The following is a 17,923-nucleotide window of genomic DNA, read 5'->3' as shown; positions in this document are numbered from 1 at the left end:
TTGGGAACCCTGACTTTCAACCCGGGATGGAACCTGGCGCATTCTCGCTTTGGCGGGCTGCCAAGTGCTGCGCTTTGTTTCACATGTATGGTTCGGAGGGAATCGTGTCATTCCAAGACCTCAGACGAGATTACCACCTGCCCGAGACTGAACGTATGCGGTATCTACAGGTTCGCCACTGGGAACTACAGCGGCAGGTGAGGGACCTGGCCGACCGGAAACTTACACCCTACGAGATGTGGCTGGCGACACGCTCTTCAGATGCCAAGCTCATCTCAGACCTGTATCGACTTTTGCAGCCCCCCACCTTCCACATCCATAACCCCGGACGGGATCGCTGGGAGCGGGAATTGGGGAGGGAACTAAGCCACAAAGACTGGGACGACATCTCCTACCGCGTGCGTCACTCGGCTTACCACACTGGGCTCACCGAGACTTTCACTAAAATAACCACATACTGGTACTACACACCTCAACGACTGCATGAAATGAACCGCAACATCCCAGACACCTGCTGGCGCGAGTGCGGACAGACTGGCACACTTACGCACGTCTTGTGGGACTGTCCGTTGCTGGGTCCCTACTGGAAGGAGGTCCTAGATGAGATAGACCAGTGCCTTGACATTGAACTGCCTCGCTTCCCCGCCAATGTCCTATTGGGGTTACCTAACGGGTTGATGTATCCTCTGAGATCCAGGAGGGGTAGACAGATAGCGATTGCATTAGGCTCAGCGATACAGAACATACTCATATATTGGCGCACCACCACCACTCCCAACACTATAGGCTGGCTACACAGGTTATGGCACGTTCTGGGTATGGAGAAACTGTCCCTTACGGTGGCGGGAGAGGCGGATAAGTTTGAGGGATTATGGCAGCCTTTCCTCACCTTACTACAGTCGGAATTCAAGGAAATTACTTGCCCCCGATACCTCAGGCTCATGCGACTGACATCCCTGACTACCCCGCAGGCCTAGTTAACCTGAAAGGTATACGTGAAAAGAGGTGTGGTTCCACCGCAGAGGTGTAGAAGGTGTGAGACATTCGCTCAGCACAAAAGGGGGGGGAGGGGGAGTTTGGAGGGAGGGGGGGGGGTTTGGGGGGAGGGCAAGGAGGGGGCAGTTGGGGGGGGGGTTGTTGGTTTTGGTATCAGTCGTCATCGCCCTTACACCTAGCGTGTGGCTCTACAACATGTTCTCATTGTAATGTCTGAAATTCTGATGGCGCTCATGGAACAGAGACTCTGAAAAGCACCTTTCTGACGACAGTATACACTGTATGTATTGTTTTCCTCGTTTATAAACTTGCAATAAAATGCTTTAAACCTACAGCATGAGCCTGCCACTTCATTTGCCTGTTGCTTAAAAGATAATGCATCGTCGAATTTAATTCCTACATTTCGAGCACTCTTGATAGTGCTCGGCGGGGCCTCCGCGTCGGACGGCCAGCAAGTCTGGGGCGAAAACAGATTGTTTTTACCAAAGGGTAAAATTTCAGTTTTTGCGGTGTTACATCTCAGATGATTAATATTCATCCACTCAAAAGTGGCTTTCAGGCAGTCCCTCAGGGAGCATTCAGCAATTGCCGCGTCCTCATCTAGATTTAGGACCAGTTGAGTTTCATCGGCATATGCTATTGAACTTATAGCAAAAGAAGAGATGAGCTTCATTAATGGGACCAAATAGAGATTAAACAGAATGGGGCTCAGACTCGAGCCCTGTGGTACCCCAGACTGGACTTCCCTTTCCTCCGAGCAGTACTGCCCTAGCATGGTAATTTGCTTTCTGTGTCTCAGGAAGTTGGTAAACCATTTCAACACGGTGCCCACAATGCCTACACTTCTTAGGCGGTGTATTAAGATATCGTGGGACACCGTGTCGAAGGCTGCAGATAGGTATAACAGGATCAGGACTGCTCTTTTGCCCTGATCCAAAGCAGCTCTGATTGTTTCCGTAGAAAATAGGAGGGCACATTCTGTGGAATGATGGGATCGGAAGCCAGCTTGGTTAGGATGGAGAAGATTATTGTCCTCCAGGTATGCTGTGAGTTGTTTGTTAATACAGGTCTCTGCAAGTTTGCATAGCGCTGGGAGAAGCGATATGGGCCGAAGATTTGACAATACTGTTGGGTCTTGGATGGCTTTTTTTGGAGAGGTCCAACAGCTGCCACCTTCCAGCATGTTGGAATATTTCCAGTTTGTAATGAGGAATTTAATATGGAATTGATCATTGGATTGACCTCATCTTTTATAGCCTTAAGTAGCAATGGAGGGCAAGGGTCAAGAGGGGAGCCAGAATTCAGTCTTAAGATGGCTTGGAAGGATTCAACTGGGCTAATCACGGCAAAACTTTCCCATGTTATCATATCTGGTGTTTCCTTTGAGGCTGTAAAACATGCCACGTCTAGTTCTTCCTGATTGATCTGTGGGAAATCTTTTGTAAAATTAGTGATTTTCTGTTCGAAGTATTCTGCGATTTTATCACAGAAGGACTGGGATGGTGGGATTTCCTGAGATAGTATTTTGGGTTTTCTAAAACCGTTGACAATTTGGAATATCTCTTTTTGATTGTTATTAGTCGACTCAATCAGATTTGTATAGTAACTTGTTTTAGCAAGCTTGATAGAAGTATGGTATTTCTTTTAGGGAGTTAGTATACCAAGGAGCAGATTTTTTCCTTTGTATTGTTTTAGATTTCGTTCCTCGTGTTTTCATTCTCTCCCCAATAGTTCTCATCCAGCCCTTGTAGTGTTCATTATCAATGATCACGTTCCCTGACAGAGCTGGTTTTTCTGCCTCCACCCAACTCATCAAGTCCGGATGTTCTATGATTTTACCCCAACAGGGGATTGAGTTAGTATTACCTAAGATTGAATTAGTTTCCTTTTTATTGTCAATTTTAAGGTTGAAACCAATAAACTTGTGATCTGACCATGCTTGGGTGAGTGGTGATTCTACTTTGATTGTATTTATATTAGAGCAAATGCAGTCCAATATGTGCCCAGCATTGTGAGTAGGTTCTACTGTTTGGATTGTCAAACCTAAGATACTTAGGGTTTCTTTAAAGCCTAATACATTTGGGTCATTTGTATTATCCAAATGTAAGTTTATATCTCCTAGCAGAGTGAAATTTGCAAATCGTAGGACAAGGTTAGCAAGTGCTTCCCCTAAGCTTTCCAAAAACTGGGTTTGCTTGTCCGGGGGGTCGATATACTAATAGCCCAGAAAACATAAAAGAGTTATGGGCTTGAAGATTGAAACCAAGACATTCTGCTTCTTTTATGTCAGGTGTTTCCATAGTGGAACATTTCAGGGAATCACGATGGATAATTGCTAGTCCTCCTCCCGGCTGGCGGGATCTGTCCAATCTCTGTATTAGGAAACCCGGGGGTAGAGCTTGGACAATATCCGGGTTGGACCATTCTTTGAGCCACGTCTCTGTTACCAATAAGCAGTCAAGTTAATTTTCTGCAATTAGGTCATGTATGTGCTGAGCATTCTTGCACATAGAGCGGGCATTTATAAGGCCTCCCTTGAGAGTCTTCTCGGCGTTTTTAATCCGTTGTTTTATAAAGGGTACTATGTTTTGTTTGCATTGTTGGCAGCTTATCGGGCCTACCCACGTGTCTACCGCAAGGGTTCAGGACAGTGCATAGTGTGGGTATCCAGTGATAAAAGAAACTTTTTAGTTGGAGAAACATAAGTAGTTACCAGAGCAGAGTTTCTGGCCCTGAGCCCGGCCTCAGCGCGGACGGGCGCAGACGGGCGCAGACGGGCGCAGACGGGCGCAGACGGGCGCAGACGGGCGCAGACGGGAAGGACTTTGGCTTGACTTCGGTGTGATTTCGGCTCCGCTGTCCGCGTCCGCTGCGCGGAGGAGTGGCCATCTCCTTTTGTAGTCTACAGCGCTAGAGCGCTGGGACTGCCTTCTTCTCTCAATATGGCCGCCACGAACCACTCTTAGATCAGGGGTCAGTGTACAATATTTCCCAATGTGTGGGGATTGCAGGATTTTGATTAAAACACGGCGCAAATCAAGTTTTAACGAATGTTTCCAAAAGAAAATTAAAAAGGTGATGCAGGTAGCCTAACACCCGGCTTTCCGCCTCGGGTGTACACAAGTCTCGCGAGTTATCGCGTTACCTCCTTTTGTAGTCTACAGCGCTAAAGCGCTGGGACTGCCTTCTTCTCTCAATATGGCCGCCACGAACCACTCTTAGATCAGGGGTCAGTGTACAATATTTCCCAATGTGTGGGGATTGCAGGATTTTGATTAAAACACGGCGCAAATCAAGTTTTAACGAATGTTTCCAAAAGAAAATTAAAAAGGTGATGTAGGTAGCCTAACACCCGGCTTTCCGCCTCAGGTGTACACAAATCTCGCGAGTTATCGTGTTACCTCCTTTTGTAGTCTACAGCGCTAGAGCGCTTGGACTGCCTTCTTCTCTCAATATGGCCGCCACGAACCACTCTTAGATCAGGGGTCAGTGTACAATATTTCCCAATGTGTGGGGATTGCAGGATTTTGATTAAAACACGGCGCAAATCAAGTTTTAACGAATGTTTCCAAAAGAAAATTAAAAAGGTGATGCAGGTAGCCTAACACCCGGCTTTCCGCCTCAGGTGTACACAAGTCTCGCGAGTTATCGCGTTACCTCCTTTTGTAGTCTACAGCGCTAGAGCGCTGGGACTGCCTTCTTCTCTCAATATGGCCGCCACGAACCACTCTTAGATCAGGGGTCAGTGTACAATATTTCCCAATGTGTGGGGATTGCAGGATTTTGATTAAAACACGGCGCAAATCAAGTTTTAACGAATGTTTCCAAAAGAAAATTAAAAAGGTGATGTAGGTAGCCTAACACCCGGCTTTCCGCCTCAGGTGTACACAAATCTCGCGAGTTATCGCGTTACCTCCTTTTGTAGTCTACAGCGCTAGAGCGCTGGGACTGCCTTCTTCTCTCAATATGGCCGCCACGAACCACTCTTAGATCAGGGGTCAGTGTACAATATTTCCCAATGTGTGGGGATTGCAGGATTTTGATTAAAACACGGCGCAAATCAAGTTTTAACGAATGTTTCCAAAAGAAAATTAAAAAGGTGATGCAGGTAGCCTAACACCCGGCTTTCCGCCTCAGGTGTACACAAGTCTCGCGAGTTATCGCATTACCTCCTTTTGTAGTCTACAGCGCTAGAGCGCTGGGACTGCCTTCTTCTCTCAATATGGCCGCCACGAACCACTCTTAGATCAGGGGTCAGTGTACAATATTTCCCAATGTGTGGGGATTGCAGGATTTTGATTAAAACACGGCGCAAATCAAGTTTTAACGAATGTTTCCAAAAGAAAAGTAAAAAGGTGATGCAGGTAGCCTAACACCCGGCTTTCCGCCTCAGGTGTACACAAGTCTCGGACGCAATTGCACACACAAGAGGGACGCAATTGCACACACAAGAGGGACTTCTTGAGTGAGGGCAACTCACTTAGCAACAAAGTAATTCAGAGTGGTTATCTTTGATGGATCGCGAAGTGAGCCCTAAAGTGAGCTTGGTAATGCCACCTAATCTTTTGAACGCCACTGACAAACCTGAGAGCAATAAACTGACGTGTCACCACTTTTTCATTCCATTCACATAGAGCGAAAACTTGTTGCAGAAAGCACTGGCATATCATCCAGAGTATTGACCCTCTATGGACACCCCAATGTTTTCTTTCAAAAGGTGCAAAAATATCAGGGACCATCTAATACATTCAGTTGGCCCCACAATCACAAGAGAAAACACTATTGACCCACTATTGCCCCCCCTTGATGGGGGGCAAACACCCCATCAAGGGGCATTACAAATGTGGTAATTGCGAGGCTTGTAAGTATACCACAAATACTAAAATGTTTGTACGCGGATTGATCAACTTTACGAATTGCAACTCAACCAATGTCATTTATTGTATATAGTGCCCCTACTCGAAAATCTACATTGGCCAAACAACACAACCCATCAAGGTCTGCATTGGGCAACACAGGAGCAGGATTCGCTGCAGTATAGTCACAGCTCCTTTGGTACCACCCTATATGGTGAAACAACATACAACTGATGACACGGAGTGGCAAATTCTAGAAACTGCAAAGATGCCTTCTTGTGGTGGAGACATTTCTCTGACCTTCCAGAGACTTGAATACACATGGATCAGTACATGTCATTCCACCACAGAAGGACTGACCCCTAGGGAAGATTGGAGAAGTTTTATTGCCCGCAAACAGTTAATGGACACCGTCCATTAAAACTACTAATCCCTGCAGATGTACATAGTGCAGAGGCCTGCAATCCTCTATTTATTGTGCATTTCTTTCTTCTTCATTTTAGGAAGTCACAACAGTAGATACTGTTTTTTATCTTTGTTTTATGTATGCTGCTGTTTTACCCCCGCCCCAGGCTCATTATGCATTGATGTTTGTTTATTATGTTTTATTATGCATTGATTTTTGTATTATTGCTTGATCATGAACCACTCTTCACATAAACCACATGTATGCAGGCACACTGGCACTCCTTGTCTGTTTACATCAGTGTCATCATATGGTCCATTGATCCGCTTTCTTTTTCTTCACTTTAATGTACCTGTTGCTATTTGCTCGCCACTCATTGGTTGGTGGTCACACACACCGAACTCCATGTCTTTCCCCGTGGCCTCGCGCCCCTCAGCGTATTTTGACGCACCAGTCGGAGCGTGCATCGTCATTTTGCCCCGCTGAGGAGACAGCAGCTTGCGCAGCTGGCCCCAGCAGCGCCGATCGAGCACGCGCGTACCACAGCACCCAGTGTAATTATCCTCCTTGTATCACCTTACAGCGGATATTCATAATAATTACTCGAGCATCTGTACATTTCTTTTCCCTTCTTGTAGTTATTCTTTTTGTCTGGGCACGCATCGCATGCTCATTTTGCTGTTGACGATCCTTTTATTAGGTACAGTGCGACTAGGTAAATATATTCCTTCTAGGTTAGCATGCTTACCTTGCATGCCTTGCCCATTTCATTAAGGCTCCCCCTAATTCCCACAGCTATTAGCTCAAGTTAACCCCTGCTCCCCTCATTATTAGGCCGAGCCTCGATAGCGCTTGCGCTATCGGCAAGACCTGGTGTATCTCTTCTGTGGGCTTTTGTCACAGGCAACAATTGCCAGTGGTTCTTCCTTGTGCCATTCCAGTATGATGGATTTCTATTGGTCCATTCCTCTCAAATGTCCCTCCTTCGGGTGCTTGTGTCAGCTGAGGCGATTTCACGAAGTGATTGGTTTTGTTGGCCATCACAGTTTTCTCCTACACAGCACCTGGTGGCCCCTCCTCCCCTCTGGGCATTGCAGCCTGAAACTGTCTGTAAGGTTGGAATTTAGTTGGCACAGGGATCGTTTTGTTTGCCTGTGGCAACGCAAATAATTAACAATGGGGCATATGCATCAACAATCGGTAATACATGTCGGTAATAGCGGAAAAATAAGGATTCGCTATTAAGGACATGCAAACCGCGATGCATCAAACTAATCGGTAAAAATTACCGAATCGGTAATAATCGCTATTAAATTGCGAAAGTACGACAGCGAGAGTAGCAAATACCGAGTTAGCTAATACCGATTCGGTATTAGTGAATCCGGTTTTTGCGAATTCGGTAATAGCGAAAACGGGAAAATGACGCGACGCCTCGGAAGCAGGCCGATGACATCACAACCAGGAAGTAGGACAGCCACGCTACATTCAGTGTTCGGAGTAGCACAGAGGAGGTGGCAGAGCACAGGAGCTGAGGACCCTGACAGAACCAGTAGCAACCAGGACAAGGCAAGCAGGACAAGATGGAGAAGGAGGCCCCCCAGCAGGGAAAGGACACACCCCGAAAGCGAAAACTCAAGTTTTCTGATAAGGAGCTGGAAATCCTAATAGAGTGTGTGACCAGCAACAATGACCGACTGTTTGGGAAGTTGTCGCTGAAGGTGCCAGAGGCAGAAAAACGAAAGATGAGGCTGCGCATCAAGGACAAGGTAAATGCCTGCGGAGTTACCCACCGCAGCATCGACGACTTTAAAAAACGCTGGTATGACCTGCGTAAGAGGGCCAAGGAGAAGATAGCGCAGAGGGTCAAGGATGCTGCTGACACAGGAGGGGGCACATCCAATGTGACGCCTAACACAGCCCTGGAGGATCTAGTGGAGTCCACCATAGAACCGGAAGCTGTTGTGGGGGTCACACGTCTGGACACCTCTGGTGCTGCGGAAGGAGGACAAGGTAAGAAGCATGGCAGCGTAACAATGCAGCGTGTACTAAGTCCCTGCCCAATCCCCCATGCCAGACCCAGTGCACATGTAGCGTTGCCCTAAACACATACCCTCACCACTGTGTTGCACCATGGGAGTTGTAGTCAATACATGAATGGGTGCATGCCAGAATACAGCAGCAAAGGGCCAAATGTCAGTCAGAAAAAGTCATTTATTGTGAGATGCCACAGCTATTGTCACATACTATACCATGATAATAAGTATGCACTGGTTCACACACAGATGCATCCCCCATCGATTCTGACGACAGTGCCCGCCTCGTCATCTCAGAGACGCCAGTGTTGTCAGATGCGGAGTGCTCACAGGGAGCTGAAGCCATGTCCTCCCCTTCACCACCACGGCGGACAACACCTCCACCATCCCTGCGGTCCAAAACACCACCACCACCACCACCATCCTCGCGGTCCAAGACACCACCACCACCACCACCATCCTCGCGGTCCAAGACACCACCACCAGTGCGGGCCACTCCGCAGAGCCGCAGAGCAGATGTTCCCTCCCTGCCCGTGATGGAGTCGGATCACAGTTCAGCACACCCAAATGTACCACGCCAGGCTGTCGTCACTCCAACCAGCCAAACTGCAGCACGACAGAGCATCAGGCAGAGGGCTGTGCCCCCGGGTCGGGCTGCTGCAAGACCAGTCGATCTGTCCGAAGGGTACGGAGTTGTGGAGACCCGGATGCTGCGTGTCCAGCGCCTGCAAGGGAGACACATGGGTGCCATGAAACTCTCCATGACCAAGCTTTGCAGCAAACTAGGCAACATGACTGACGCTGTGCGTGAGCACACCACTGCCGTAACTGCCGGCAACAATGAAATCAAGCTTTGCCTGCAAGAACTGACACGTGCCGTAGTCGCAGGCCAACAGAGTGAGCGCCGGCGTCACAGGCAGATCATGCTGGCAGTGAATACAACTTACAAGACTATTAATAAGCTGTGCAACAGCATGGCTGTGCTGTCCCGCAGGTCCGTGTCCCTGCAAGTGGACCTAAGTCATTATTGTGGGGATGCGGCAAAGGCCCTTGAGAGGGTGACCACTGCAGTGGAGCAACTGCAGCCTGGGTCAGCCAGTGTCAGCAGTCTGGGAGCGGAAGAGGGGAGTGAGGCAGCCTCCAGTGTCAGCAGCGTCTCCCTGTCGGAGACCAGCGGGAGGAGGCGCAGTGGCCGCAATGCAACTGCCACTGACTACCATCGTGTAGAAGCCGAGGAGTCACAGGACAAGAGACTGGGGGTACGCGGCAAACGGAAGTGAACATGTGGCAAAGTCACACTGTCCTTGGTGACGTAACCATGGCCAGACTAAAGTGCCGCACGCAACACCCGTTCTGAGAAGGGACAATTTTAGTTTGACTTTAACTGCAGCAGCAGCATGTTTGTGTTACGTATTTCTGCACCAGTCAGGTGTCCATGCCCATTAAACCCTTGCAAATCTGATCCTGTTGTCAAGTCACTCTCTTACCTGTCTCAGAAATGATTCCGTTTGATGTATGTCCGCCTCCTTTGCCCTTCAGCTGTGTTGGGCACATGCGCCTGTCGGTGTTGGGGGTGGGGGGTTGCTGTGCACGTAGTTCATCCTCTCCGTCCACCTCTATGGGTATCCCCCTGCGTTTGGTGATGTTGTGCAGGATGGCACACACAGCAATGATCTGGCAGCAGGTCACTGGGTCGTACTGCAAGGCACCTCCAGTCTTGTGCAGTATTCGGAAGCGGCTCTTGAGGATGCCGAATGTACGCTCGACCACATTCCGTGTGCTGTGTGCTCTGTTGTAGCGCTGCTCTTGCGGTGTAGCTGGGTTGATATAGGGAGTGAGGAGATATTCACGCAATGCGTATGCGCTGTCACCTGCAGGATGGGGAGAGAATGGTAATCCGCATGAATGAAAATATACATGTGGGGATGGAGTGGATGGAGAGTACGATGATGCATCTATATGTAGCTAGTAGGTGTCCCTCTCCGAATTCACCGTTGATCAGGCGCCTGTGGAGGCCACAGTGACGGAATATGTAGGCGTTGTGTGTGCTCCCGGGGAATTGGGCTACAAGGTCCATAATGATGTACTCGGCATTGCACACCACCTGCACATTGATAGAATGATATGACTTACGGTTGCGGAATATGTATTCGGTGGCTGATGGAGGACAGATGGGGGCATGGGTGCAGTCAACACACCCTATGACATGGGGGAATTGTGCCACCTGGTAGAATTCCCGTTTGGTGCGGGTCAGCTGCTGGGGGGTTGTGGGGAAGGTGATGTGGCGATTTATTAATGTCAGCATGGCCTCTAGGAACCAGTGGAAGAAGCGTGATAAAGCACTTTGCAACACGCCTCCAGTCTCAGCTATTACCCCTTGGAAGCTTCCAGACGCAAGCAGGTGCAGGCAGCATAGGACCTGCACATGGGCTGGTATGGCGTTGGTCCTACGGGTCTCGTGCTGCAGTAATGGTTCCAGGTCTGCTATTAGGCGCAATATCATGGCACGGTTGAGTCTATACTTGTCGTACACCTGTTCCTCGGTCTGCCCCAGCAAAGTGATGCGCACCCTGAAGATCCTGTCCTGTATCATCCTCCTGCGCTGGGCCTGGGCGTTGATCCTCCTCCTCCCAGCAAGCACGTAGAGGGCAGCCATTTTGGTTGACATGTGGGGTTTCCCAGGGCATGTATGAAGGGTTACTGATTGTCAGCACCTACTGATGGGGTTAGAATTTTTTTTATGTCCTTCAGTTAACTTTACCTCCTGATTGTGATTCCCCTTATTTTGCTCATGCTAAATAGCGATTTTAGGGATTTTTGGTATTAGCGACTTTTCATGCATACCATTGTGATTCGTTAATAGCGATTCGGTATTTCCGAAGTCAGCTTTGGGGTTCGGTATTTCCGATTGTCTGTTTAGCGATTCGGTAATGTACCGCGGGGGATTTTAGCGATTCTTTATTTTTTTCCGATTTATTGTTTGATGCATAGCATTTTCTGGTTTTGCGTTCGGTATCGGCCTGTTTTACCGATTCGGTGTTTTACCTAGAGGTATTTTCGTTGATGCATCTGCCAGATAGTATTTTCCCATGGAAAAACCCTAAAGTCTCCTTTTTATTTGTTGCTGTTTTATATAGGGCTAACTCGACCGGAATATATCAGAGTGCATTACGTGAGCACCAGTTGCATTAATGATGGATACATTCATTTTTTGGCATGGGGAGATTAACTGATATGTCCAGAATCACAGAATGTTTGAGCGTCCATGCTGAGACTCGAACAGGGTACCTGCGGAAAATGTGTTCACAAAATTCAATTATATTCACTGTCTACACCTCCCACAAAAAAAACACTTCTGGTCAGTCACTATAGCAACTCTCTAGTTCATTCCTAAATAGTCAAATGGTCTACAAATGTCCATGGCTACCTTTTCCCATGCCCGACTGGGCAATTCCACTGGATTAATCATAGCTTCTTGTAATATGTGTGATTTGTCGCTACACATATATGAAACACAACTCCTAACAAAACTCTGAATTTGCCTCTCTGTCCCCGGCCACAAAAAGTCCACCCTATCCTTCCTCTTCATTGCAGACATTACACCGTGCCCCTCGTGCATCAAACACAACAACCTGCAACATAACCCTTCTGGCACAGCCAACTTATTCTTATTCTCACAATCCCATCGACTTCAGACAGCTCTTCCCAGACATTCTTGAACATAATTAACTCTTTATCCAATTTCCACCGAAACACTTTGGGTAACATGTTCTTCACCTTCACTAGCACAGCGTCGGCAGCCATAGCATCCTTCAATTTTTTTCCTCAATGGCCTAACATATCTCAGATATTTCTGCCACTGTCCACCCATCTTCTTCTTCAACACCCAGATCGTCCAGAGGCAATTTAGACAAGCAATCTGTATTTATATTCTTCACACCTGGCACGTATTTCACGGAGAAATCATACTCTTGCAAATGATGCAACCACTTCACAATGCATGGTGTAGCTTTTGTTGCAGCAGCAGTGGAAAACAGATCAACTGAAGGCTTATAATCTGCCTGAAGCTCAAATTGCATACCATACAACAAAAATACAGAAGTGTTGCACTCCCTATCAACAGGCCAGGGCCTCCTTTTCCACAACAGTGTACATCTTTTCAGCACCCCTTGAAGCCTGCAATGCAAACGGTATTACTCTTTTCTCCTCGTCATGTTTTTGCATATAAACGGCTCCGAGTCCATAACCACTGGCATCGGTGACAACAGTTGTTCTGTCCACAGGATCAAATGGCGCAAGCATAAAAGCCTTTACAATTGCCTTCTTCACTGTATCAGAAGCTTGCTGACATTCATCCGTCCATAAATACGCAACACCCTTTCTCATCAATTTGCATAAAATATCTACCCTCTCTGCAAAATGATGTACAAATTTATCATAATGTTCTACCAGACCGAAAAAAGACCTGAGTTGGTCCTATCCCGTGGAGATGGGGCTCTCTCTACGGCCTCCACTAAAGTGTGTTTGGTTTTAACCCCATCATATGTTAAGGTATGGCAATGGTATTCTACTTCAGTCTTTCAAAATTTGCATTTTTCTAAACCAATAGTAACCCCGTCTTTCTCCAGTCTGCTCAACACTACACTAAGTACCTCATTATGCTGCATAATATCCTTCCCCCATACCAAAACATCATCTTGAAAACACCAAGACCCTAGCCATGTCCCCTACAATAAGCATGACCCTCTGGAACACTGCAGACGCAGATGCAAGACCAAACGGCATGAAGACGAGCTGGAATGCCCCCTATGGCGTGATGATATATGTGAAAGGTCTAGAATCTGCATGCAGTCATACCTGGGGGTAGGCCCTTGATAAATTTAGAGTAGTAAAGTACCCACCCCCTGACACACCCGCCAACATTTCATTAATGCTGGGTAGAGAATGACGGTCCACCCATATGCATTAGTTCAGGTCTTTCAAGTCCACACACAAGTGGATACTGCCAATGGGTTTTTTAGCGAAAACAACGGTACTAAGCCACTCTAATGGCTTGATGGGTTCAATAACACCATTGTCTCCCAATCATCACAATTCTTCCTTAAGGGCACTGCTCTAAACCAATGGCACATTTTCCTTTAAAACAATTTGTGTTAAAAAAGTTTTATAACTATTTCATTTCTAAACAATTTGGCAAATTGGTCCACCTACTCTGTTTTGCTCTGGGTTAGCGCAAACTGTAGCTGATGATAAGGATCTAGAACCATTCCCAACACAAGTTGTTCATTGCATTCCCAAAAGTGACTTCCCCTTTTTCCACAACATACACCTAACCATTTGCATGCCTGTCCTGAAGTTCTAATTTGGCAACAAAATAACCAAGAACAGTTAATTTGTCACCAGAATATCGTTCTGGTTCAACATCTTTTGAAAGCAGTTCAGAAACGTTAACATTTTGCCAGGCAGACTTGTCAATAATGGTGAAAAGTGAACACGAGTCTGCCCAAACCTGCACTTCCACCCCATTCACGTTAATGGTACAATTTGGTGGATGATAACTTTACCCATTTATCGCTGAGACTGTACATGATTGCCCACCTGTTTTTTTCACCACTAGTACCTCTGTCTCTCCTGGATCACTATAATCAGAACCTTCATTTTGAGACCACGTTTCCATGTCATTTAGTACATTTACAGATTTTTTAATACCCCCAGAATCCCTCATTCTACATACTCTCCCAAAGTGCCCTAACGTGTTACACTTGAAACATTTGCTTTTGATAGCAGGGCAGTTACTAGCTTCTGAAGTATGTGTTTGACTGCCGCATCTGAAGCACACTCTCTTCTTGACCCCACTTTGTTTTCTCCTAATATTATTCTTATCACTGGTATTGCAACTTTTTTCTTGCTGCCACTACATCACATATTTTCTCTGCATCGGAACTCCATTTGGATGGGGCTCCCTCCAATTTCTTTACATAACTGGAAGTGTTCTCCATGCGTTTGGCCACTCCAATTGGATTGTCTAATGTAGGATTTTTCAAATCTACTAACTTTTCTTGACTTTTCAAATTGCTTGTTCTATGTATCATTCGGTCTCATATAACTTCATCTCTGAGTTCCCTGAACGTGCATGTGAACATCAGTGTCCTTAATGTGGCCACGCATTGACCAATAGACTCACCAGACACTTGACCGCACAAGAAGAATTTGTATCTTTCGATGACATTACTAAGTGTTTTCCATAGTTCTCATCCAACGCCATAAGAGCACCCTCATGCACATCCTCTTCCTCATTGTCTAATCCATCTACATCCCTGCCAACAGGTTTTGCCAAAGTTTGTAACACCCTCCTACAATCCACACCTAAACTGTGTTTAGGAATGGCCATTTGTTTCTTCACTACATACACATAACCCCCAGTAGCCTCTAGAAATGTCACCTTCCAATCAGCCTAAATCCATGGAAGGTAGACCAGGATCCTGTAAAAAAAATACGGTGGAAGAATAGTTAGTGATGCCATTTTCACTCCTTTTTTTTTAACTTGCCCTATGCTGTACAGAAGTCTAAATTAATTAGTTAATACCACAGTAAATAATCAAATATTTGTACAGCAAATTGTATTTGCATAGTGTGCCCATCACCGATGAGAACCGGTGTGCCTGTCACAGAATCCTTTGCACAAATGACAGTGATAGGCAAATAGAAGAAACCAATGTTTTCTAACAGTGTCTGTCATCATTATCCTTACAGCAGACATGCAATAACAGGCTAAATGAGGCGTGCTTGTCAACGTGAAAATATGCCAAATGTGAGACGCCGTGAATATCCGGCCATGGAAATCGCCACTTATGAGCTTCAATAGCCAATACAGGCGTTTACGGCAAAATGTCGGCACGCACCACATAAGAACTTGCTGCACACCACCAATTTCCGATACGACAACACATCTCTTTAAATGTCACAACTACGCTCTTCCAGACCTCAAACACGCTGTCATGGCAACACTCCAGTGCACCCACGAACCAGAATGCTACAACCGAACCAAAGGCAAGCATGAAGATCTCACAGAGTAAGTGCTCGTGCCCTTGTCTGTTGTCACTCCACACTGCAGGCAGCTCTTTACCTATGGATTTTGGATATGGTCACCTTATTCACCATTACTGACAAGACTACCTGGCAAAACGTGAACATTTCTGAATTGCTTTCTAAATATGTTGAACCGAAAGGCTATTGTGGTGACAAATTACTGGTTCTTGGTTATTTTGTTGCCTATTTTCATATTTATCTCTTGTTTTTGCTTTTTTGCCTTTTTGTACTTTTTCTATTTGTCCTCTATATTTCTACTATTCTGTGCCTTTTCAGTGCCTCTTTCTTCCTACCCTTGCCACTGCTCGTCCCCTGCGGTCCCTCCAGCCCCGCTTCCTGCCTCCCAGCTGACCAGCTCTCCCCCTCCTCAAAACTACTTAATGGTGGCCGCTGCGTGGTGAAGGAGCAACCTCACTGGCCTTGTTAGTGCGTTGCTCCCTCCCACCGCACAGCTCCACCTGATAGCTGTTGCCCCTTTGTGCTCCAAGTCTCGTGTTTGAGGCCCACCTCCACCCACAGGAACCTGCCTGCGCCTCCTCCCTGGTGGTCCAGTGGTGAGTCTCTCTGCTTTACTGTTTCCTCCTCCTCCTCACTTGTTTTTGCTTTTTTGCATGTTTGTTCTTTTTTGTATTATTCCTCTATATTTCTCCTATTCTATGCCTTTTCTGTGCTTCTTTTTTCCCGGCCTTGCCGCTGCTCGTAACGCATGGCCCCACCAACCCCGCTTTCTGCCTCCCAGCTGACCAGCTCTCCCCCTCCCTAAAACTACTTAATGGTGGCAGCTGCGTGGTGAAGGAGCAATCTCACTGACCTTGTTAGTGCGTTGCTCCCTCCCATCGCACAGCTCCACCTGATAGCTGTTGCCCCTTTGTGCTCCAAGTCTCGTGTTTGAGGCCCACCTCTACCCACAGGAACCCGCCTGCGCCTTCTCCCTGGTGGTCCAGTGGTGAGTCTCTCTGCTTTCCTGTTTGCTCCTGCTCCTCACTTGTTTTTGCTTTTTGCATTTTTGTTCTTTTTTGTATTTTCCCTCTATATTTCTCCTATTCTATGCATTTTCTGCGCTTCTTTCTTCCCGGCCTTGCCGCTGCTCGTCACCCATGGCCCCACCCCCCTTCAATGCCACTTCCCGCTTCTCAGCTCACCAGCCCTCCTGCTCCCCAACACTAATTAATGGCCGTCAAAGGCAAGCCGGTCTGTGCCCACCCACGCGTCTAGGACCATGGACCATGGTCCACGCACCTTTCACTGCTACAATGCCAGCAACCTCCATACCCTCAACACTGGATGTTCCACCGCCTGCCATCTTGCCTTGCTAAATGACATCCAGGGCCCATTCGCCTGCCACAACTGCACCTTTGCCTGCCTTTGCACACCAGACCCACCTACCAGACGACCCACAAGAACCAGACCAGACCACCTAATATCCATCATATTCAACACACGCTCCCTCTCAATAAACATGCCGTGGAGCTCTGCGAGCTGTTAGGCTCCTTCTCCGCCGACGTTGCCTTCTTCACTGAAACCTGGATTAAACCCCTCCTAGGCCACAGACCTCTCAACCGCTATCCTTGACGGTTACAAAATCATCTACAAGATCTGCACCAAATGACCAGGGGGAGGCATCATCATCGTACACAAAAAAACTATATCCGACGACCACGCACCCGACATGGAGCACCTCCACTTCCAGACCAACATGAACACTACCCTCTGGGGTACCCTCATCTACAGACCTCCCGTTCCACGTCCCTCCTTCAGCAAATCCATAGCTGACTTCATCACACACCAGGCTCTCAATTCAAGGGACTACATTCTCCTCAGTGACTTCAATTTCCACCTTGACAACCTCAACATCTCATCCCCACTGGAGAATCTTGCCACCATTGGACACAAACAACTGGTTACTTCCCCCAACCCATTCAGCAGGACAAACGCTCGACCCCAACTTCTCCACAAACAATAACATCTCCATCAGCCACACCTCTGACCTACACTTGACAGACCACCACTGCATCCCCTTTTCCTTCACCAAACCCCCCTATCACCACCATGCCCACCTCTACACACACAGAAGCTGAACTAAGGTCTCCGAACGCCAATGCCTCAGCATGCAACCTCCACCGACTGTGCCAACACACTGGCTCCTCTCAGGAAACCATCCAGGTAGCAGTCCTCTGAGAAAGCCAGGTGGTTCTCCCCTGTTCTTTCCCTCCAAGAGTCCAGGAGCACCTGCAGACGGCTGGAAAGAAGATGGAGGAACAGCTTCACAACCAAAGACCCACCCACCCCACTTGCAACCACTGCACCTAAATGTTCCAGATGCCAAACAACCTTGGTAAACTGGACCATGCTTGCCACGGACGACACCCTAAGGATCATGAAAACATCTACTCTGTAGCCTCCTCGGACCCCTGCTTTCCCACATCTTCAACCGAGCTGGCACCACCATCGCCCTCCAAACTCTCCAACACCATCAACTACTCCATCCAGTCCACCAACTACCCTAAAAACTGGAAACACATAGAGATCAACCACCTGCTTTA

The sequence above is a fragment of the Lissotriton helveticus genome, chromosome 7 (assembly GCF_964261635.1).
Source record: "Lissotriton helveticus chromosome 7, aLisHel1.1, whole genome shotgun sequence".
Taxonomy (NCBI): Eukaryota; Metazoa; Chordata; class Amphibia; order Caudata; family Salamandridae; genus Lissotriton; species Lissotriton helveticus.
This window is presented reverse-complemented; position numbering follows the sequence as displayed.